The sequence below is a fragment of the Adiantum capillus-veneris genome, chromosome 7, assembly GCF_014529385.1.
Source record: "Adiantum capillus-veneris isolate H3 chromosome 7, ASM1452938v2, whole genome shotgun sequence".
Taxonomy (NCBI): domain Eukaryota; kingdom Viridiplantae; phylum Streptophyta; class Polypodiopsida; order Polypodiales; family Pteridaceae; genus Adiantum; species Adiantum capillus-veneris.
Genome location: NC_140937.1, coordinates 96,491,692 through 96,515,341, shown reverse-complemented (window position 1 = coordinate 96,515,341; position 23,650 = coordinate 96,491,692). Strand labels below are relative to the sequence as shown.

At 47.9% G+C, this 23,650-nt stretch overlaps 1 protein-coding gene and 1 pseudogene across 4 annotated transcripts in view; both read right to left on the bottom strand.

Annotated features, from left to right (window-relative positions):
• The window catches only part of LOC147454266 (CBL-interacting protein kinase 32-like), a 79,832-nt gene that overhangs the window by 18,106 nt on the left and 38,076 nt on the right, over window positions 1–23,650 (bottom strand). The window lies entirely within an intron of this gene.
• On the bottom strand, window positions 13,122–16,341 carry LOC147454267 (uncharacterized; annotated as a pseudogene).

The following is a 23,650-nucleotide window of genomic DNA, read 5'->3' as shown; positions in this document are numbered from 1 at the left end:
AAGGTATCAGTGCCACATGAGATTAATCGAGCCGAGCTAGCTACCCCCCTCTCGTGGTCAAGGCACTTACTAGATTAGTATCCTTCATGCATGGTTTATGGGACCTCCCCAGAGACAGATATGCTCGGCTAGCCCTTGAGTCATCCCAACAGCTTGCACTACAGGGGGATATAGCACGCCGGTATGGGCAGATGATATCATGGTTTCAACATGGATAGACTACCTCCGTTCCAGTACTCCTTGGATGCACCCTCCCTATCTCTCACACAAACAAAGATCACTGGACTCATAGGTCAGGATCTGATTCAGCTAGATACCAGGAGCACATGGATACAGCTGACACAAGAGTTGGGCACGAAGATGGCTTTCTAAGAGAGCATCTTCTCCAACTAACAGAGGGTGGATATGTGATCAGACCGGCCTATATGGACACTCATTTATCCCATGGGATACGATGTGCTATTGGTCAGATGCGCACATCATCGCATCAGTTAGAGATTGAGACTAGCAGATTTAGGAGAGTACCAGTAGAGGCCATAATTTACCAGTTGTGTCATATAGAGCCAGAGACAGAGTTACATCACATTTTTCATTGTCCGGTATACTATGAGATATGAGACCACTTTCATTGTCTATTCAAAGAGGGCTTTGGGCCATTGGCTAGAGTAATGAGATATCAGGATCAGAGATGCCTCAGGTTATTTTTGCTAGAGCTACGCAGACACAGGGAGAGTCACTTGAGGAGACCAAGTAGTGGGAGACATTCACAAGGGGAGATCAGTGACTTCTTCAGAGTGGGGACTCTGCAATCAGATTAGTAGAGCCCACCTACGCCAGAGGTATATTAGTTGGCAGAGCCATTCAGCTCGGGAGAGCTAGACGAGGGCGACCACGACATCAACGGAGGCTCCATCAGAGGATCAAGACTATTCTAGCACGACATGGGAAACGTCCAGTACGACTATGACAATGCTCTTCAGCGACCGATGCAATACTTTCTCGAACAACGTCCCATGCCACACATCCTCGAGCATTGATGATGATGATTTTAATTTTTCGCTTTACTTCATTTTAATTTTTTTTACACAGACATTGTATTAGGTCCACCAAGTGTTTATTATTTTCATTGGCCCGGACTTGAAATACGTTATATAGGGGTTGTTATGATGGAGGTCATGAGCGCTTCACCAGTCTGCAAGTCCCGTACAAAGGCAACCTTCATGCGTACAAACAAGCGGATAACACAAGTGGAAAGGGAGATGAAGGAATGGTAAGCAGAGATGGAAGGATGGTGGAAGGACAAGGCCAATCTTCTTCAAATGTTCCTCAACGAATGTGCGCAATGGAAGAAGGAGAAAGAGGACCTGCACGCAGAGATACAAGCACTCATAGAAGAGCTCTCAACCCTCAAGCGAGAGCTTGCTGATAGAGCACGCAGTGGACTAGAAGAAGGTGAATTCCAACCCTCGGTGATAGAGGAAATCAAGGTCACGAAGACATAGAAGAAGGCGGATGAGGCCGCGAAATGGATAGAAGTCGCTAAGAAAGGGAAAGAGAAAGAAACCACATCTATCCCCACTCCTACAATCATCAACATGACTTTAGAAGAAGAGCAACGAAGGAAGACTACAGCTTTGCAAGTACGAGTAACTGGTCTAAAAGACCGAGATGATGTGGATTGGGAAGTCAAAGAATTTCTCCGCATGATGGGTAGTGAGGCTACTCATACAAAGGCATGGAGGGTAGGGAAGAAGTCACAAGGAAAGGGGGAGACTTCAAAGGAGAGAGCTCTAATCATGCGTTTCCCATCCATGGAGGCAAAGCAGGACTTCTTGAAGAAGCGTCCTACACTAAAGAAAACGGGCATATTCCTTGGTGATGACCTCGCACTCTCACAACTCGCTCAAATGAAAGAAGTTATGCCCGAGATAATAACAGCTCGAGAAAAGGGGAAAGTGGCCTTCTACATGGATGGACGAGTGGTTATTCTGGAGAAGCGCCCTGCATGACAGCGCGAGACCTATGGGACCACACTCAAAGTCGCTACATGGAATTGTAATGGATCTTTGCGCCTTGATGTAGGGGCCTTTGAGGACAATTTCACAAGGAGGGACATCATTTTCTACTATGAGATGCATCAGGCCCCAAGGAAGTCCATGCAACATGTAAGCGGATACAAATGGAAAAAGAGAGCATCTTCTCCACCTCACAAGAGATGGGTTTGTGATTCGACCCAGCTACATGGACACACATATGTCTCATGGTTTGCGGTGTGCCATTGGTCAGATACGCACATCCTCACATCAACTAGAGATTGAGACTGGTAGATCCAGAGGGATACCAACAGACAACAGGATATGCCGCTTATGCCAGCTCGAGCTGGCGACAGAGCTACATTACATATGTCATTGCACAGTGTACTAAGAGATACGGGGCCGTTTCCACTGCTTATTCAGAGAGGGTTTCGGTCCTTTCTCTAGGGTCATGAGTTATGAGGATCAGAGATGTCTTGGGCTATATCTACTTGAGTTAGCCAGATATAGAGACACTTTACTGGGGAGAGATAGAGGGAGAGAATCCCAGAGACAGATTACAGATTTCTTTTCACTAGATATGGGACAGCCAGAGGAGCAGCCATCACTGCAGAGCTCGGCCCACACTCATTCGACCACTACCAGCATTCTCATTGACCGAGCTACGGAGATCCAGACGGCCACGATTGAGGAGAGGGGCTACACAGCATCGACGGAGACTACAGCAGAGGATTCGAGCCATACTCTCTCGACATCCAGGGTGCAGATGAGGATGGATTCTAGTAGTAGTATCTTTGTTCTAGTTCTTTTGTACCCAGACGTGGTATTAGATTCACTATTTTGTAATAGATTGGTCTCATAGGTCATTTTGGCCTTTGAAGACGTTAATATAACATTTCATTTCATCTCTCTCTCTCTCTCTCTCTCTCTCTCTCTCTCTCTCTCTCTCTCTCTCTCTCTCTCTCTCTCTCTCTCTCTCTCTCTCTCTCTCTCTCTGTGGTTCACGTGTTTCCGCATCGTCAACTTTGACAATAGCTTCCCCCACCAACAACACTCTTAGAACACTCAAACTCCCTTCATATCACTTTAGTACATGAGATTCAAATAGATTTTTCAGCCTTAATCCATAGTCAGATGGGACATGACATGAAAGCCACGTCCGGGGAATGAGGGAATGGCATCAGGCAGGCCTCTAGTGTAGTGTATCAGGGACCGTAGCCAAGGCAAATGGTGTGGGGGACAAAAATCTGTGCGTGGCCAGCAGTCATATATTTGAATTTTGACCAATTGTGCTTTTTCGTGTTAGCAACGAAGGCCTCATCATCCATGTCCCCCAAAGTCTTCTCAAGGGAATCGTGTCCTAGCAATGTGTGGGATGAGACTCTCGAGGGTGGCCAATTTCTGCTTTTTTTTGGCAGGCCTCCATCTAAGCTTTTGAGTGTCATATGCACAACCTCTCAAGTTTCATATAGTTTAGAACCCTAAACGTGCTTTTGAGGCATGTTCTCAGAATCTTTATTAGATATGAAGGGTACATTATTTGACTCTACAAAGATCTATCATTCTAATGTGTACCTTGAAAATTTGGGTAGTACAATTGTGTTAAAAAAAAATATTAAAACTCACAAAAACAAACCACCACAAAGGAAATGGCAGTTACTTGGAGGCCTCAAACATCATTATATCACCAAAGAAGAACCTCAATACAAATAGGAAATATCTGAATCCAAAAAGGTGTGACACGCCCTGGACTCTAGGCACAAGCGTCAAAGAGGAGTATAGAGGCTTAGAAGGGGGGCCTAGAGGAGCAAACCTATAGCTATATATACCTTCATAAGTTCAGAATAGTCTGAACTCACGAATTATAAGAGGGAATAAAGCACTCATAAAACTATAAAAGCAAGGGACACAAGAAAAGAAAAGAAAAACCAAAAACCAACAAACAAACAAACTAAATCACTTTGTTTGCTACAAAACAAAACATTATTAACTTAAAAATGTTTTTAGAAAAGGCATGCATAAAATAAGTTGACGCGACTTACTTGGCTTAAAACAAGTACTCAATTTTAAGCAAAAAAGGATAAGACATCTTAAAAACTTAATCCTAGAAATCAAACTTCACACAACAACTTCTAAAGGAACACATTCTTAAATCCTCAGGTAAGCTAAATACGAAATCGAAAAATGAATACTACTACAAACCTACGAAGAGCAAAGATCCAAACTTGACAATATGTGACCTCAACTTCGCTGCTTGTCCAAATAGGAATAATAAGATTATCACCTTTATCATGCATAGCTTGGACACAGCTATGACATCCCTACTCACGTCATCAGTGCCCGTAGGTGCAAGTTTGTATAGAGGTCAATCATGCTTTGAACGTACTCTACAAAACCAACGAGCTGAGTTTCTATCACCCTCCGGAGGTGATGGGCATCCTCAGCCATGATAAAGGCTAGCATTTGTTAAGCTATAGTAAAAATACTAGAAGAGCTAGAGATCAAAACAACAACGTAAGGTGTTACTAAGTCAAACAATAAGTGGGTCTTTTAGCTCCCCAATTTACTACCGATTATCTTGAACATTCCAAAGGAAGAAACATTAAAAATAAACTTACTACAATGCAAAAATGAACGAACGTTTTTCATGATTCTTTTGAATGAGTATCCTTTTTCAACTAGTAAAGAAATAAGATGGCAAGATTGAACAACAAAAGTAGATTTACTAGAACAAAGACGAGAAAATCTAAATAGTTGATAGCAAATGACACCGTACTTAGCTAAAAGAGAAATGTTCGAAGAAATGTGAGGCATACGGATGATATTTAGATTGGCATATTCTGGTTCAAGGCGCTTATCATAAATATCTACTTCTAATAGATTATCATCATCTCTCACTATCATCCAACCTATAGCTATATAGATTATCATCATCTCTCACTATCATCCATAGCAATGACACATCACCTATCAAGAGACTTATGAGGAGTCTAATGTGAGAGGAAAGCTCATCCTCATTCTTGACTTGCTAAGTTCCTGATGTCATCAAACTTGTAGGGGACTGGGATACCATCACTTGACTAGGATGGGAGCTACTGGAGCAATATCCAACATGAATACTACAAGATGACAAGAAATCGCTGCCACATGCATTAGAAGTGAATGTCAACCACGAATGATAGCTGCATGGCCGTGTCTCGAGTAAATGCTCATGTTGGGAACAAAAGCAGAGATGTTTGCCACTGACCATGAGTTCTCAAGAGAGCATCCTGCTCTTGTCAGCTCCTGAAAAACGTAGTGAAGGTTCTTGCAGCTCCTCCTTTTTGGTGGGCATAGCTGATGAACTACTCTCAAAAGGCGATGTTATGGGATGTGGGCAAAGCTGTGAAGTGGTAATTATCTCGATATATGAGAAGCTCCAAATTAAAGGCGAAGGCAAGAAACTCGCAGTCGAATATCATGTTGCACAACAATGAGATTGACATGTACATTTACTTACATCTCTGCTCTCCAATGATGACTATCTACCCTTGTTATTTATCAGGAATGACTAAAAGCCCATGACGACCATTGCCGCTCTAAAGTACATGAGGATGTCGATTCACAATCCTTCATGTGCCATGCCTGAAAAATGGAGTCATGGCAATGACAGTGTACCACATTCCCTGTAGTATTCGTATTTCTCATATCCACATTGTCACTGTCACATCGCTTCGGCCTTTGTGTCTCTCTCCTCACACTCCTTCCATAAGGTAGAAACCACTACATCACGGAGGTGCTTCTTAAGATAGGAGAGGAGATCTAGTCTACAGCATAGTCAAGACGGGTATTTGGCGTCAAGGTGAATGCAAGTACCAACATGGCCTGAGTGGCCCGTCACTCATAGGCCTCATTCTGTGGCGATGACTCCCACAGGTAAGAGCTAACAGTGAGCCCGTGGGGCAGCGTAGAACGAGGTCACCCCGAGGGGATATCAGGTGGTATAGGGTGCTTGCTTAAAGTCTTAACTGTTTTATCATCTCCCTAGACGGAGCTGTTGGTGCCCTGGTATCTCCTAGGGGGACATCTTAGGGAGAGGGGGCTATTTTGTAGCTGTGCCCAGCCTATGTGAGGTATTCTCTCTCACATCAGGTCATGTGGGCGATGTATATCCGGGCATGTAGTGCTCACAAGGTGTGTATCCCAAATTTGGCCGATCAGAACCAGATGTAATCCTATTGATGCCTGGGCAGCCACCCTACCCCCCGAATTATAGGAGCGAGGGGGCACATTGTATCATTCATTGAGCACATCCACCAGCATTGTAGCGAGGAAAAGGTGTCGTGCTCTCTAGAGTGGGTGCTCCTCAGTGCAATATGCATGAAACCTCACTCCAACAGAAGAAACATCACACAGGAACATGACTCAAACACAGAAGTGAAATATGACTCAAGACATGATATGACTCAAAACACAACTGCAGACTCAACTCAATGGAACTCGACAACCTCAAACAACTCTGGCTGGCAGCCCACACAGCTCCAAGCTCAGGACTCAAGGTACAATGGGGGTGTTGAGGCTCCAGTGTGCAAGGAGAGTGCCAATGGCGTGCAGAACTAAAGACTCAGGACTCAAGACTAGACGCTAAACCATACAAAAGTGGATGATGATGTGTCCCACCAACTGGAACCAACCACTCATATGTATCTCCTAAAGAGCCACCAACAGTTGGCCGATATCCCAATCCAGCTAAGCCTATCTCCTAAGTGAGGTGGTGGTGATTTGGCCACGGTGTCCACTGGACCTCCATCCGTAACACTTGCCACGTGTCACTGCCCAAGCGAGAGTCCGCCCAGTGTGAACTCAAGCCCAACTGCAACTAATTGCTTGTCCCATGCCAGTGACACTAGCCCTGCTACAGATTGTTGCCCGCCACAAGACCACTCACCGTCCCGGTGAGATAGAACAGTGAAACACCAGGAAAAACGCAATACACTCTAACTGAAGAAGGTGATGTTTGGAGAAGATTCTGAGTTCCTAGGAGGAAGTACCACTGAAGCAATGCCGATATTTGCAAGATATGCTGAAGAAGTAATGACCCCCGCTCAATGAGGTAAGCTGTCCACAAAGTAGAAACTGAAGACTGCCAAGATGAACAAATCCCACAAAGCTAGTGTAAATGCAGCCAATCTTGAAATACAATGGTTTGAGGGGCGTCCGCAACGATAAAACTTGTGAAAATTTCCCTGATTTCTTCAAGGCAATGCTCAAAATCTAACTTGAATGCGGAGGTGGGTGAGGGCTAGGGAAGAGGGGGTAGGTAGGGGTGAGGGGCTAGGGGAGGGGGTAGATATGGGCGAGAGGGGGAGGGGGTTGGGCTAGATAAGGGCGAGAGGAGGGGTAGGGGTGGGTAGGGGCGAGTGGGTTGGGCTAGATAGGGATGAGAGGAGAGGGGGTAGGGGCGAGGGGGAGGGGGTGGGTAGAGGTGAGGGGGTTGGGCTTGATAGGGGCGAAACGAGAGGGGTCTAGACTCTAGATTGGGGCGAGGGGGTAGGGACGGGTACCTACAGAGGCACCTTGTCCGCTATGCCCACTAGGTAGACTGTCCTCTGGTCGGCCAATGTAACTGTGAAGGGAGCAGGGCGGGTAGGTTGTAGACCTAAAGCCAACATAGTGAACTCGAGCATCAGGTTGATGCTAGATCCACCATCCACTATCACTCCTGAGAACTGCCACCCCAAGATGGACACGGTGAGACGAGGGCTTCTATAATCACTAAGGGGGGCAACGGGATGGGATATCATATAGGACTCTGATGGTTGCACCGGGAGGTGCCCGCCACTAGGAACTGCTCCCGGGTAAAGTGACTGAACAACTGCAAGGGTGTCACTCCTAAAACTCGCATCTAGCCGGAGTATGTCATAGAGAGACACTTGTTGGAAGTGTTCTTCAAGATTGTCTCTGCTGTAAGCTTTTCTTTTTCTACATGTGGTTTTTCTGGTAGCTTGATGTAGCGGGCTATAGTGTCACTTTCACAAGACACAGTTAGTACAATTGGTATGGTCCGGTTCACACTGGACGGACTCTCTAGGCTGGGCAACGACACGTGGCAGGGATACGACGGTGGTTCTAGTGGACATCGTGGCCAGGTCACCACCACCACTCAGTCTGGAGATAGACTTAGCTGGCTGACATTTAAGAGCCGTTGGTGGCTCTTTATGGTGGGACATGAGTAGTAGTTGTTGGGTCATAGAGATCATCTTCTAGATATATGGTCCAACGTCGTCGTTTTGAGTAGGGAGCCTATACGACAGAGCACATCTTCACCATAACTGCATATCTTAGCCTCGACACCCCATTGTACCTGTGAGTCCTGGGCTGGAGCTGAGTGTGCTGCCACGCCAGAGTCTGTATCAGTTCTTTGAGATAGTCGAGTCATTTGTTGTGGTCTGCTGCTGTTGTGTCTCTGTCTCTGTGAGCTCAGTTGTTGTCTAGTATTTCCTGTTTTAAGTCTGTTTGAGTGAGATAGTCACGCACATTGCACTGAGGAGCACCCATTGTAGAGAGCACAACACACTATCTGCGCTACAGGTGCTCTCATTTTGGCGATCACGATGGGACCTCAACTGAAATCTCACTCTGTGAGTACAAATCTTGAAGCTAGTTGGGTCTATCTTGCTGCGCCTTGCCTTGCACTATTCTCTTCTAGCCTGGTCCAACTGGTTCTAGTCATCTCTCGCCCTGGTCCAGCTTGTCCTCGACACTGGTCTAGTCCTCCTCGTCCCTGGTCTAGACCTCTTCGACCCTGGTCCAGACCTCCTCGTCCCTGGTCCAGCCCTCCTCGACCTTGGTCTAGTCCTCCTCGTCCCCTGGTCCAACCGGGTCTAGTCACTTAGCTGGTTTGGTCTCGTGGAGTCTAGACCTGTCTTCAACTACTTACAAGTTTAAGCTTGGTTGGATTGGTGGTCACTGCATGATACATACAAGGCGGTCAGTCGAGCGTCAAAGTGCACTATTGAGCCCTCTGAAGTACTATCACAGAAGACGACCTTTGGTACCTTGTAGAAGTCCATCAACCTCATCACCTATACCTCCACCTACGACATCACCCATTCCTTCATCCGGTTCCGCATCTTCCCGATCACCTTCTCTAGTCAAGCTCTCTCCTATTCTGCTACAACAGGCTATTGAGCAACACGCTCAGCAAGGGGCCATGGAGCCGTTAGCTAGTGTTTTGGCCAAAGTAAACATCAAGTTCCCTACCTTCAAAGGACTCTCTTCAAAAGATGCTGACGACCATGCAAGAAGGTTTGTATCTCTCTGTAGGGGTCGTGGTCTGAACAGAGAAGATACTTATTTGGTACTATTTCTATCCACCTTGGATGGCTTAGTAGACAAATGGTACAGCCAGTTTGCAGAGAACCATTTTGCAACTTGGGCAGCCTTAAGACAACAGTTCTGTGCAGCCTTCAGGCCAGGAGACTACCAGGAGAAGGTGTTGGATGAGTTGGCCAACTGGTGCTCCAGCCAGAGGAGACTTTTGCAGAACTTATGACTAAAACTAAGTCTCTGGTGGCCAAGCTCCCCCAGTAACCCGGTGAATTCATGGTTAAGAAGTGGGTGGAGAAGGCGCTCCCCAAAACTTCTCAGCAAAAACTCCGAGAGAGTCTCCGACCCGACGCCACTCTGGAGGAGTTCATTGCAGCTGCTACTAGGATAGAGGGGGCTAGGAAGCTGTTCAGCAACTCCCCTCCCATAGAGACTCCTTCTGTGTTTTCGGGAAGTAGTTTTGCTGATCCATTGACTTCTTTGCGCAGGGAACTTGAAGCCCTAAAACTACAACGTCCTCTTCAAGAGGAGAAATCAATTCCAATCAGACAAGAGAAGTCCCCACACACGAGGCTTTGGATCAAATCAAGAGAGAGCTAGAGGAGCTTCGGTCGCAACGGGAGACTAAGGCTATGGTATGGTGCAGCTCATGCCACTCTCCAGGACACCCTCCACAGGACTGTCCCCTTCGGATTTACTGCCACTTCTGCGAAAAGTCGGGGCATGAAGACAAGGAAGACAAGGATTACTACTACCTCAAGGGGTTGCGACAAATATTGGTCCTACTTTTCAACAAGGGCCAGCACCTGCATCCAACAAGGTCTCTCCATGTGGCCATCCACACCACATGCCACCTTTATTGTCAACCCCTCCAATGCAAGGTATGCAGAGCACTTTTCCATCTCAGAGCTTTTATCACACCCATGCTCCCTCCCCACCTCACACGTTCTATGCCTCCACCTCCAACTCCATGGAGCAAGGACCACCTCGTCCTTCGACTCGTCCATTGAATCGGCCCATTTTGTGCTACAGATGCGGGGAATATGGTCATTACCAAAGCAAATGCCCTCTGCCCGAAGGGTCCCCTCCCTGCTGTTATTGCCCTGATATGCAGGATCACTACAGTAAGGATTGCCCTAAAATTCGTGCATCCACGGCTTCAAACCCAAGTCAAAGCCAGACTGAGTTTGCCTTTCCCAAGCTCAATTTGATAGCAGTTAGCACTGTTTCTCAACCGCCCCCTTCTACCCACGTGGTTACCCCTAAAAATAAGCCGCCGCAGTTGGCAGAGGAGCCATCGCGCGTCCTCACCCGGGCCCAGAGAGCCACTTTCGTACTTAGCATTGCAACAAGTTCAACTCCCCCACACATTCTCACACCTGTGGATACCCTGCCTTCAGCTGTTAACAAGCCATCCCCCAGTGCCATGAAGGAATCCAAATCTTTACTCTCCGATATTGATGAAGCTTTCTCAGAAGCAGTTTCAGATCTACAAAAGATCAAGGTACCAAAGAAACCACTGCTAGAACAAGAAAAGCTTACAGCTGTAGCGCGGATAATGTGTCGTGCTCTCTACAGTGGGTGGTGCTCAGTGCAATGTGCGTGACAATCTCACTCGAACAGACAGAAAGAAAGGAAACAATAGACATCAACAGAGCTCACAGAGGCACAACAGCAGAACCGAACATATGAATCGACTATCTCAAAGACTAATACAGACTCTGGCGTGGCAGCACACTCAACTCCAGCCCAGGACTCACAGGTACAATGGGGGTGTCGAGGCTCAGATGTGCAGGGATGGTGAAGATGTGCTCTGTGCATAGACTCACTCTAGACGACTACGTACAAGATGATAGGAGAAGATGATAATAGAATGACCAACCGCTACTACTCATAGGTACCACCATAAAGAGCCACCAATGGCTCATAAATGTCAGCCATGTGGTGACCTAGCCACGAGGTCCACTAGACCAGCGTCGGTACCCTGCCACGTGTCACTTCCCAGCCCAAAGGGTCCGTGCAGTGTGAACCAGCCTAGACCAAATGTACTAACTGTGTCCTGTGAAAGACACTGTAGCCCTGCTACAAGTTGCCCGCCACAAGACCACTCACCGTCTCGGTGAGAGGAAATACTAAAAAAACTGTGAAAGAAAACCATTAGGTACTGCATCTGTACATCTTTCTTGAAGCAGGTTCTAGGCCCTAAAGTGTAGTTTAGACACACTGCACTGCTTGCAACCTGATCCATTCTTGCAGATAAGCTTGGCACACTTTGCAACAACACCTCCTCGAAAGGAGGGATGACCATAAGCCCGAGTAACACCGCAAGGAGGGATGACCATAAGCTCGAAAGAAGGGATGACCATAAGCCCGAAAAACTTGTTGAGGCTTAGGGGGTGGGGAGGGCTAGGGGGGCTGGCTAGGGACGAAGGTAGGGGCGAGAGGGTGGGTAGGGACGAGAGGTGAGGGGTGGGTAGGGGCGAGTTTGAGGGAGGGTAGGGGCGAGGGGTGAGGGGGTGGGTAGGGGCGAGTAGGGGGAGGGTTGGGGCGAGAGAGTGTGAGGGGGTGGGTAGGGACGAGGTTGAGAGAGGGTAGGGACGAGGGGTGAGGGGGTAGGTAGGGGCGAGTAGGGGAGGGTAGGGGCGAGGGGGAGGGAGAGGGTGGGTAGGGGCGAGAGGGGGTGGATAGGGGTTGGGCAAGGGAGGTTAGGGGCGAGTGGGGGTGGGTAGGGGCGAGGGGGTGAGGGGAAGGGACTAGGGCGAGGCGAGGGGGAAAGGGGGTAGGAGGCGAGGGACTAGGACTAGGGCTAGGGATGAGAGCTGGGCAATGGAGAGGGATAGACAAAGGGGACGAGGAGTGGCGGGGGATGATGGAGCTGCTCTCCTCTACCAGCCATTACTGCTTGCAAACCAAAGTCAATATGAGAAAGGATATGCCAAGGCGACACCGCCCTACCGCACAGGCGATCATCATGCTTGTCCCAGTGGAAAGCGACAATTTCATCTACTGAACAACAAAATGCAGGAACCAACACCACAAGAGGATTCTGTAGGAGCCGGCACCAATGGAGGAGGGCCTGCTGCCAGGAGCCTACAGCAGCAGGGGACAACATTGGGGAGAACATTAGTGCCTGCTCTATATTGTTTTGGTGACTCTCATGTGGATGATGGGAACAACAATGTTCGGCGCTCTTTGAGATCTCTTTGCCATAGCTGTGAACCTTAAGGATGTGGGCATTCTGATTTTGGGTAAGGTCGAGGGGGTAAGGGTAGATAGGTACGAGTAAGGAGCAGACAGCTATCATGAGCAAGACAGCTATCATGATCTTGGAATTCATCTTGCAAGACGGGCTCTGAGAAGGGAGTTTGCTAGACACAGAGGAGAGCTTTGTTCTGGTTGGAGAAGCAGACACCAAAGGGGTTGATGTTTGAGGGGGAGCGAACTCTTGTAGAGGAAATTTTTTGCTGCTCCTACATCATAGTTGACACGTACGGTCACGTACGATGGTTACACGTACGAAGACGTGCGGTACTAATCGAACTAAAAAAAAATTAGACGTACGTTGAAGTAACGTACGATGCAAAAAAAATAAATCATATATTTTTCAGAGCTTTTACTCTATTATGAGTAACTACTTAGTATTAAGTACATACAACTTAAAGGACATGTCTTACAAGTAAGAACATTAAAGATTTGGCCATGGACATTGGAAACGGCAATGTTCGAAAAAAGATGATCATGATTGCATTTGATTTCATAATTCATTACATAAGTAGAGAGTCGAGGCTCGAGAGATACAAGTGACAAAAAGTAGTACAAAAAAGTAGTGACACGTTACACAACTCATAGTCTCATGGGTGCAAACTTTAAAGCATAAAGAGAGAGTTCTAAGTGCTCATATCGCTCTCATCACCGGAGTTGTGGTCCGAGCTTGAGCTAGAGCTTGAGCTAGAGGTAGCTGCATCATCCTCATCACTACTTGCATCAGATGCACTAGATGCAAGACCATAATCTCCCTCACTAAGGATGTTGCCCTCATCATCAAACTCTGGCTCTCTAGGATCCGCAGGCCTAGAAATGGACACATTCTCCAAAGTGGTGTCCACCATAGTAGATCCGCTACCCGAGCCTCACCGCACATAGGACCTGGGTGTCCGTGCCGACGCTCTTCCACTCCCACGAGCAACCAAAGTGGAAGCTCCTCTACCTGTAGTTGCCAAAGCTCGCACAACCACCGTCTTGCGGGACCGTGTGCGAGAGACACGGCGATCAATCTCCTCCAACTCCAAGTAGAGGTCTCGAAATATTTGCTCCTCCTCTGGATCGCGATCTTTGTTGAGACTCTTAAGAGTCTCAATGGAGAGCTTGCATTCATCTACATTCACCTATTTGTCATTTACAACATGCAAGAAGATTAATGGAGTTAGCAATTTGGCATGCCAAAAATATGAGCACATGATACATCATACATATTACATCATACATGTGAAAGCATAAATAAAGAGTATGATGTAGCCAACTCAATTACCTGCCTAGCCATGGGCATCTCATGCATGGACCTCAACATGCGTAAATTGGAGCGACAATAGATAAGCCGCTCCAATTGCTTCGTAGAAAGCTTGTTGCGGATCTTGGTGTGTATAAGAGAATACGCCGACCAATTCCGCTCACATGCACCCGATGAGCAATCCTAGAGCACATAGATGATAGAAGAGAGGCATGAGATTTGAATTGTGGGAATTTTCAATTGAGAGGTGACTTATGTCACATGAATGATGAATATCAAATGATGACATGATTGAGATTATAAATTTATAATTTATGGTATGGTATTATGTATAATTATTAATATATATGATATACCTGTCCAAGAACCCTCAATGCCACCCTTTGAAGGTGAGGCAATTGATAGCCAAAACATTCCCACCAAAAAAGAGGCTTCACTAACGAATCCCTCTTCCAACACACCAAGGAAGCGAATGCCGTGCCTCTTTGGTCTCCATAGTTGATGAGCTCTTGGAGAAACTCTCCATGGTGTTCTTCATTGAGTATCTTTGGAAGGTACTTGTCGCGCTCCTCTTGAAGTGCTTGATCCGCAAAGATGGATGGCTTTTTGAAAGCCGGATGCAAGAGGGCGGCAAAGCCATGGATTGGTCGCCTCATCCAATCCCACCGCTTTTTAACAAGGAAGAGAATGTCATCTCTCTTTGGAGAGTCCTCCAACACATCACTACAAAGAGAGAGAGAAAGATAGTCAAGCATGGAAGGGTAGAACCGTAGATAGAAAAAGACAACTTACAATGTACATAAATCATAAGGTGATATGTTTACCGTGAACCATCGGGTGCTCCATCAAGAATGGTGGATCTCTCAATCTCCTTGTAAGCCTCCTCCATGAAGTGGTAAAGGAGACCTATGGTAGACCCTTCCATGTCGGTCATCCGAAGCACCTTATACAATGGCAATACCACCATGACAAGACCCTTGACCTCTTGCCAAAACTCCTCCTTCAAGCAAAGCCGTTGGATGGCCTTTGCATCTTGTTGGGATGATTGGGTCTCTTCTTCAATCCATGCTTTGAACTCATCCGAGACCATTGTCTTTTGCAAGTTGGTTTGCACATCATAGAGGCGCTCAAGGAGGAGCCACATAGCGGCAAAGCGTGTTGCAGAAGGCTTCTTCAACTCCAAGCCGGAGTAAGTGCGATATATCGCAAGTACTCTCACCTTTTTGTTGATGAAGTTGACGATGGAGAGAGCTTGGGATAGAATGTCCTTCACCCAAGGTAGGTCACCAATGTCCTCCAAGAGGAGGTCAATGCAATGTGATGCACATGGAGTCCATACTATGTGTGGATACTCCGCCTCTAGCTTTTTGGCCATGGAAGCACAATTGGAGGCATTGTCGGTGATTACTTGAATGACGTTGCTTGGACCGATCTACATATGGAGAAAGAAGGGAAAGTGAGAAGAGCCAAGGCAAAAGACAAAATTGAAAATAGTAGATACTTGAGAGTGGAATACAAAATTTTACCTCTTTTATGGCTTGACGAATGTGGCGGTAAATGAAGGCACCCGTGACCTTTTTCCCCCTTGCTTCCGCATCAACCGCTCGCAAGAAGTAGGTGCCAAGAGGGCATGAGACAAGGATATTAATGATTCTCCTCTTCTTGCGGTCACTCCATCCATCGGTGAGAATAGAGCAACCATACTTTACCCATCCGGCACGCACGGGGTCAAGAGACTTGTCAATTCGTGCCCTCTCTTCATCAAGCTTTTTGGTGCGCATGTCATGGTATGACACTCCCGTCCACCCTTCACATGGACCAACCACGGCAATAGCCTTCACCATGCGTTTCCAACGATTCGTGCGAAGAATATGAAAAGAGAGATTGCACTCAATGATGGTGCGTGCAATCTCTATCTCCGCTTGTCGTTGCCTCTCTTTGAGGAAAGACAATGGACCGGAAGTTCCACCCACCGTTTGTGCAAGAGTAGCTTGCTTTGGAGGCCCCCCACCATGACTTCTTTTGCTCTTCTTTGAGACACTACCACCCTCAGTGGAGGCCATGGTAGCGCCGCCGGATGCAACGGACATTGATGGAGAAACATCCTCTCCCGAATCGGAGAGATCATGGTCGGGCGGAACCACCTCTTCCGATGCCTTTGCAACCGCCTTGCGCGTCTTCAAGGGGAGATACTTTGCTTTGCACTCTTGGAGAATGTCGTCGGGGATATTCGGACAAGGACCCGCTTCCCCTCCCATCTTGGTCAAGTGGATGATAAGGCGGGTGGAGCTTGAGGTCATGGTCTTCGGGCAATATTTGCAATACCATTTGCAAACATTTTGCTTGTTCTTCACCCTTTCAAAGTAGCGGCAATGCTTGTTGAAGGCTTCATGAAGAGCGGGCGGCATTATGGAGAGCTTGAGGGATGGGGAGTGCTGAGAGAACTTTAGAGTAATGGAGAGCTTGAAGGAGATGGATGGAGATGAAGGGAGCTTAAGGAATAATGGAGAGCTTGAAGGAGATGAAGAGAGCTTGAAGGATTAATGGAGAGCTTGAAGGAGATGAGGGAGCTTGAAGCCTTGATGGAGTGCCAAAGCTTGAAGCCTTGGCCCTTGATGAATGGAGAGAGCTTGAGGGAGCTTGAGTAGGTAAGGAGATGAATGAGAGAGCTTGAGGGATATATGGAGAAGAAGAGAGGGTGGGCAACCTTATATAGGTTTTGAGGAGAGAGGGAGAAAAGGGTTAAAGAGAGAGCATGCTTCAAAATTCAAATTCCATGTGCCATGGCCATGGCCCATGTGGCTTTGTGTGTGTGTGTGTGTGTGGATGTGGGGGGGGGGGGGGGGGGGGATGGCACATTGGCTTATGATGCCCCAAGGGCCAAGGCTCCAAGGCCCCCAACGTTCAAGTTTTAGCTTTCAAAAACTGCCAGCACGTGGCGCTACAAAACGGCTGTAAAAACAGTCAAAAAAGTCCACCAACAGTCATTTTTTCTCGATCGGACGGAACGGACGGATCGTTCCGTTCGACGGACGTAGACAACCCTGTCCTACGTTTCTTCATAGGCTCAGGTGGCTCATTAGGTTTAGTTACTATGGAAACATTTGAAAAGGGTGTATCTGCAGGCAAAGAGTGAATAGAGACTCCATAGCAAGGCATAGATTTGGTAGCCTCCAGCCACTCCAGCAGATCTTCGTCTGACCCTTCAGGTGTAGTAGGCTATTCTTGTTCAGGTTTGGTTTCCATTGATAAGGAAACTTGCTGCACCACGAGATCCATACCACCTACTAAGAGAATGGGTTGCATCGAGGAGCCAGAAGTATGTATCCACATTGCGTCGTTTCCCCAATCATGAAGTGCTTTAGTGTGTCGCAGCCATGGTCTTCCAATGAGCAAAGGAAATCCGCCCTCAACCTGGGGAAGACGAACCACAACAAAATCCAAGTTAAAAGTAAAATCTTGTACCTGCAGAGGCACATTTTCCACTATGCCCACTGGGTAGACTGTCCGCTGGTTGGCCAATGTAACTGTGAAGGGAGCAGGGTGAATAGGCTGTAGACCTAGAGCTAACATAGTGAACTCGAGCATCAGGTTGATGCCAGCTCCACCATCCACTACCACTCCTGAGAATTGTCGACCCAAAACGGACACTGTCAGGCGAGGGCTTCTATAATCAGTGAGTGGAGCAGCGGGATTTGATATCATATAGGACTCTGATGGTCGCACTGGGAGGTGCCCGCCACTAGGACCTGCTCCAAGATAAAGTGACTGAATAACAGCAAGGGTGACACCTCTAAAACTTGCATCTAGCCGCAGCATGTCATAGAGGGACACTTGTTGGAAGGTGTTCTTCAAGACTGTCTCTGCTGTAAGCTTTTCCTGTTCTACCTGTTGTTCCTCTGGTACCTTGATCTTCTGTAGATCGGAAACTGCTTCCAAGAAGGCTTCATCAATATCTGAGAGCAAGGATTTGGATTCCTTCATGGCACTAGGGGATGGCTTGTTTACAGCTGCAGGCAGGGTACCCTATCCACTGGTGTGAGAATGTGTGGGGGAGTTGAACTTGATGGAATGCTAAGACCGAGAGCGGCTCTCTGGGCCCAGGTGAGGACGCCCGATGGCTCCTCTGCCAACTACGGCGGCTTATTTTTAGGGGTAACCACGTGGGTAGAAGGGGGCGGCTGAGAAACAGTGCGAACTGCTATCAAATTGAGCTTGGGAAAGGCAAACTCAGTCTGGCTTTGACTTGGGTTCAAAGCCGTGGATGCCCTAATTTTAGGGCAATCCTTATTGTAGTGATCCTTCATATCAGGGCAATGACGGCAAGGAGGGGACCCTTCAGGCAGAGGGCATTTGCTTTGGTAATGACCATATTCCCTGCATCTGTAGCACAAAATGGGCCGATTCACTGGACGAGTCGAAGGACTAGGTGGTCCTTGCTCCATGGAGTTGGAGGTGGAGGCATAGAAGCTGTGAGGTGGTGAGGGATCATGGGTATGATAAAAGCTCTGAGAGGGAAAAGTGTTCTGCATACCTTGCATAGGAGGGGCTGTCAGCAAAGGTGGCATATGGTGTGGATGGCCACAGGGAGAAACCATGTTGGATGCAGGTGCTGGCCCTTGCTGAAGAGAAGGACCAAGACTTTGTTGTATTTGTCGCAATCCCTTGAGGTAGTAACAATCCTTGTCCTTATGTCCGGATTTTTCACAAAAGTGGCAGTAAACCCGAAGGGGGCATTCTTGTGGAGGGTGCCCTGGAGAGCGGCATGAGCTACACCAAACCATAGCCTTAGTCTCTTGCTGACACTTGAGCTCTTCTAGCTCGCGCTTAATCTGTTCCAATGCCTCGTGATGTGGAGGCTTCTCTTGTCTAAGAGAGAAGGACCTCTCCTCTTGAAGAGCTCGTTGTAACTTTAGGGCTTCCAGTTCCCTGCGTAAAGAAGATAAAGAATCAGAAGGATTTTCCAAAAACACGGAGGGGGTCTCTATGTGAGGGGGGTTGCTGAACAGCTTCCTAGCCCCCTCTATCCGCGTAGCAGCTGCGATGAACTCCTCCAGAGTGGCGTCGGGTCGGAGACTCTCTCGTAGTTTTTGCTGAGAACTTTTGGGAAGCGCCTTCTCTACCCACTTCTTAACCATAAATTCACCTGGTTGCTGGGGAAGCTTGGCAACCAGAGACTTGGTCTTAGTCATAAGCTCTGCAAAAGTCTCCTCTGGCTGGAGGACCATGTTGGCTAACTCATCCAACACCTTCTCTTGGTACTCACCGGGCCTGAAAGCTGCACAGAACTGTTGCCTTAAGGCTGCCTAGGTTGCAAAATGGTTCTCTGCAAACTGGCTGTACCATTTGTCTGCTAAGCCATCCAAGGTGGATGGAAATAGTACCAAATAAGCATCTTCTCTGTTCAGACCACGTCCCCTACAGAGAGATACAAATCTTCTTGCATGGTCGTCAGCATCTTCTGAAGAAAGTCCTTTGAAGGTAGGGAACTTGATGTTTACCTTGGCCAAAACACTAGCTAGTGGCTCCATGATTCCTTGCTGAGCCTGTTGCTCAATAGCTTGCTATAGCAGAATAGGAGAGAGCTTTACTGGAGAAGGTGATCGGGAAGATGGGGAACCGGATGAAGGAATGGGTGATGTTGTCGTATGTGGAGGTATAGGCGATGAGGTTGAAGGACTTCTACAAGGTGTCAAAGGTCGTCTTCTGTGATAGTACTTCAAAGGGCTCCGTAGTGCGCTCGTGACCGCCTTGTATGTGTCATGCAATGACCACCAGTCCAACCAAGCTTGGGGCAAGAAAACTTGTGACAGGTCTAGACTGCACCAGACCAGACTAGGTAAGTGACTAGACCCGGCTGGACCAGGGAAGAGGAGGACTACACCAGGGTCGAGGAGGTCTAGACCAATGACGAGGACAAGTTGGACCAAGGCGAGAGAGGACTAGACCAGTTGGACCAAGGTGAGACAGGACTAGACCAGTTAGACCAGGCAAGAGGTGACTAGACCAATTGGACCAGGCTATAGGAGAACAGTGCAAGGCAAGGTCAGCGAAGCTAGGCAAGGTAGGCGAAGCTAGATAAACCTAACTAGCTTCAAGATTTGCGTCTCACAGAGTGAGATTTTAGTTGAGGTCCCACCGTGATCGCCAAAATGAGAGCACCTGTAGCGCGGATAATGTGTCGTGCTCTCTACAATGGGTGGTGCTCAGTGCAATGTGCGTGACAATCTCACTCAAACAGACAGAAAGAAAGGAAACAATAGACATCAACAGAGCTCACAGAGGCACAACAACAGAACCGAACATATGACTCGACTATCTCAAAGACTGATACAGACTCTGGCGTGGCAGCGCACTCAACTCCAGCCCAGGACTCACAGGTACAATGGGGGTGTCGAGGCTCAGATGTGCAGGGATGGTGAAGATGTGCTTTGTGCATAGACTCACTCTAGACGACTATGTACAAGATGATAGGAGAAGATGATAATAGAATGACCAACCGCTACTACTCATAGGTACCACCATAAAGAGCCACCAACGGCCTATAAATGTCAGCCATGTGGTGACCTGGCCACGAGGTCCACTAGACCATCGTCGGTACCTTGCCACGTGTCACTTCCCAGCCCAGAGGGTCCGTCCAGTGTGAACCAGCCTAGACCAACTGTACTAACTGTGTCCTGTGAAAGACACTGTAGCTCTGCTACAACAGCAGAGACAGTCTTGAAGAACACTTTCCAACAAGTGTCCCTCTATGACATGTTGCGGCTAGATGCGAGTTTCAGAAGTGACACCCTTGCAGTTATTCAGTCACTTTACCCTGGAGCACGTCCTAGCGGCGGACACCTCCGAGTGCGACCATCAGAGTCCTATATGATATCCAATCCCGCTGCTCCACTCACTCATTATAGAAGCCCTCGCCTGACACTGTCCATTTTGGGTCGGCAATTCTCAGGAGTGATAGTGGATGGTGGATCTGGCATCAACCTGATGCCCGAGTTCACTATGTTAGCTCTAGGTCTACAGCCTACTCGCCCTGCTCCCTTCACAGTTACATTCGCCGACCAGTGGACAGTCTACCCAGTGGGCATAGTGGACAATGTGCCTCTGCAGGTACAAGACTTTACTTTTAACTTGGATTTTGTTGTGGTTCGTCTTCCCCAGGTTGAGGGCGGATTTCCCTTGCTCATTGGAAGACCATGGCTGTGACACACTAAAGCACTTCATGATTGGGGAAACAATGCAATGTGGATACATACTTCTGGATTCCCGATGCAACCCATTCTCTTAGAAGGAGGTATGGATCCCGTGGTGCAGCAAGTTTCTTTGTCAATGGAAGCCAACCCGGACCAAGAACAGCCTACTACACCTAAAGGGTCAGACGAAGATCTGCTAGAGTGGTTGGAAGCTACCAAATCTATGCCTTACGGACTCTCTAGGCTGGGCAACGACACGTGGCAGGGATACGACGGTGGTTCTAGTGGACATCGTGGCCAGGTCACCACCACCACTCAGTCTGGAGATAGACTTAGCTGGCTGACATTTATGAGCCGTTGGTGGCTCTTTATGGTGGGACATGAGTAGTAGCTGTTGGGTCATAGAGATCATCTTCTAGATATATGGTCCACCGTCGTCGTTTTGAGTAGGGAGCCTATACGACAGAGCACATCTTCACCATCCCTGCAGATCTTAGCCTCGCACCCCATTGTACCTGTGAGTCATGGGCTAGAGCTAAGTGTGTTGCCACGCCAGAGTCTGTATCAGTTCTTTGAGATAGTCGAGTCATTTGTTGTGGTCTGCTGCTGTTGTGTCTCTGTCTCTGTGAGCTCAGTTGTTGTCTAGTATTTCCTGTTTTCAGTCTGTTTGAGTGAGATTGTCACGCACATTGCACTGAGGAGCACCCACTGTAGAGAGCACAACACACTATCTGCGCTACACTTGATTTGTTGTAGATTAGCAACTGCTTCCAAGAAAGCTTCATTAATATCGGTGAGCAAAGATTTGGATTCTTGCTTGGCACTGGGGGGGTGGCTTGTCAACAGCTGAAGGCAAGGTATCCACTGTTATGAGAATGTGTAGGGGAGTTGAACTTGCTGGAATGCCAAGACTGAGAGCGGCTCGCTGGGCCTGAGTGAGGACGCCCGCTGTCTCCTCTACCAATTGCAGCTTATTTTGAGGAGTAACCACATGGGCAGAAGGGGGCGGCTGAGGAATAGTGCTAATTGCTATCAAATTGAGCTTGGGAAAGGTAAACTCATTGTGGCTTTGACTTGGGCTCGAAGCCGTGGATGCACGAAGTTGAGGCAATCCTTACTGTAGTGATCCTTCGCTTCAAGGCAATGACAGTAAGGAGGGGACCCTCTGGCAAGGGGCAATTGCTTTGGTAATGACCATATTCCCCGCATCTGTAGCATAAAATGGGCCGATTCAATGGGCGAGTCAAAGGGGGAGGTGGTCCTTGCTTCTAGTGCATGGAGTTGGAGGTGGAGGCATAGAAGCCTTGAGGGGATGAAGGAGCATGGGCATGATAAAAGCTCTGAGAGGGATAAGTGCTCTGCTTACCTTACATAGGAGGGGTTGTCAACAAAGGTGGCATGTGGTTTGGATGACCATAGGGGAAAACCATGTTGGATGCATGTGGTGGCCCTTGTTGAAGAGTAGGACCAAGACTTTGCTATATTTGTCGCAATCCCTTGAGGTAGTAGCAATCCTTGTCCTCGTGTCCACAATTTTCACAAAAATGGCAGTAAACCCGAAGGGGGCATTCATGTGGAGGGTGCCCTGGAGAGCGACATGAGCTACACCAAACCATAGCCTTAGTCTCCTACTGAGACTTGCTCGCGCTTGACCTGATCCAAAGCCTCGTGATGTGGAGGCTTCTGTTGTCTAAGAGAGAAGGACCTCTCCTCTTGAAGAGCTCACTGTATCTTTACGGCTTCCAGTTCCCTGCGTAAAGAAGTTAAAGGATCAAAAGGACTTTCCAACAACACTGAGGGGGTCTCTACTTGAGCTCCTTCTATCATAGTAGCAACCGCGACAAACTCCTCCAGAGTGGCGTCAAGTCGGAGACTCTCTCTGAGTTTTTGCTGGGAAGAGCCTTCTCCACCCACTTCTTAACCATAAATTCACCCGGTTGCTGAGGAAGCTTGGCCATTAGAGACTTTGTTCTGGTCATAAGCTCTGCAAAAGTCTCATTTGGCTGGAGCATCAGGTTGGCCAACTCATCCAGAACCTTCTCCTGGAAGTCCCCTGGTCTGAAAGCTTCACAAAACTGTTGTCGTAAAGTGGCCCAAGTCGCAAAGTGGTTCTCTGCAAACTGACTGTACCACTTGTCTGCTAAGCCATCCAAGGTAGATGGGAAGAGCACTAAGTAGGCATCTTCTCGGTTGAGACCACGACCTCTGCAGAGAGAAACAAACCTCTGGGCATGGTCGTCAGCATCCTCTGTGGAGAGACCCTTGAAAGTTGGAAACTTAATATTCACCTTAGCTAGAACGCTTGTGAGCTCCTCCATGGCTGTCTGTGCAGGAGCTTGTTGCACTAGAGCTTGCTGTAACACAGGGGATGACAAGTTTATTGATGGGGGTGACGGGAGAGGTGTAGAACTGGTTGAGAGGGAAGGTAGGGGTAGTGGGGCTGGTGGACAACTGCTTGGAACGAAGGGTTGACTCTTCCTGTGGTAGTACTTCAAAGGACTTAGTAGTGGGCTTTGTCGCTCTTTTGACTGCCTTGTATGTGTCATGCAGTAACCAAAAGCCCACTCAAGCTTTGGGCACGAAGACCTTTAACTTACTCCACACTGGTC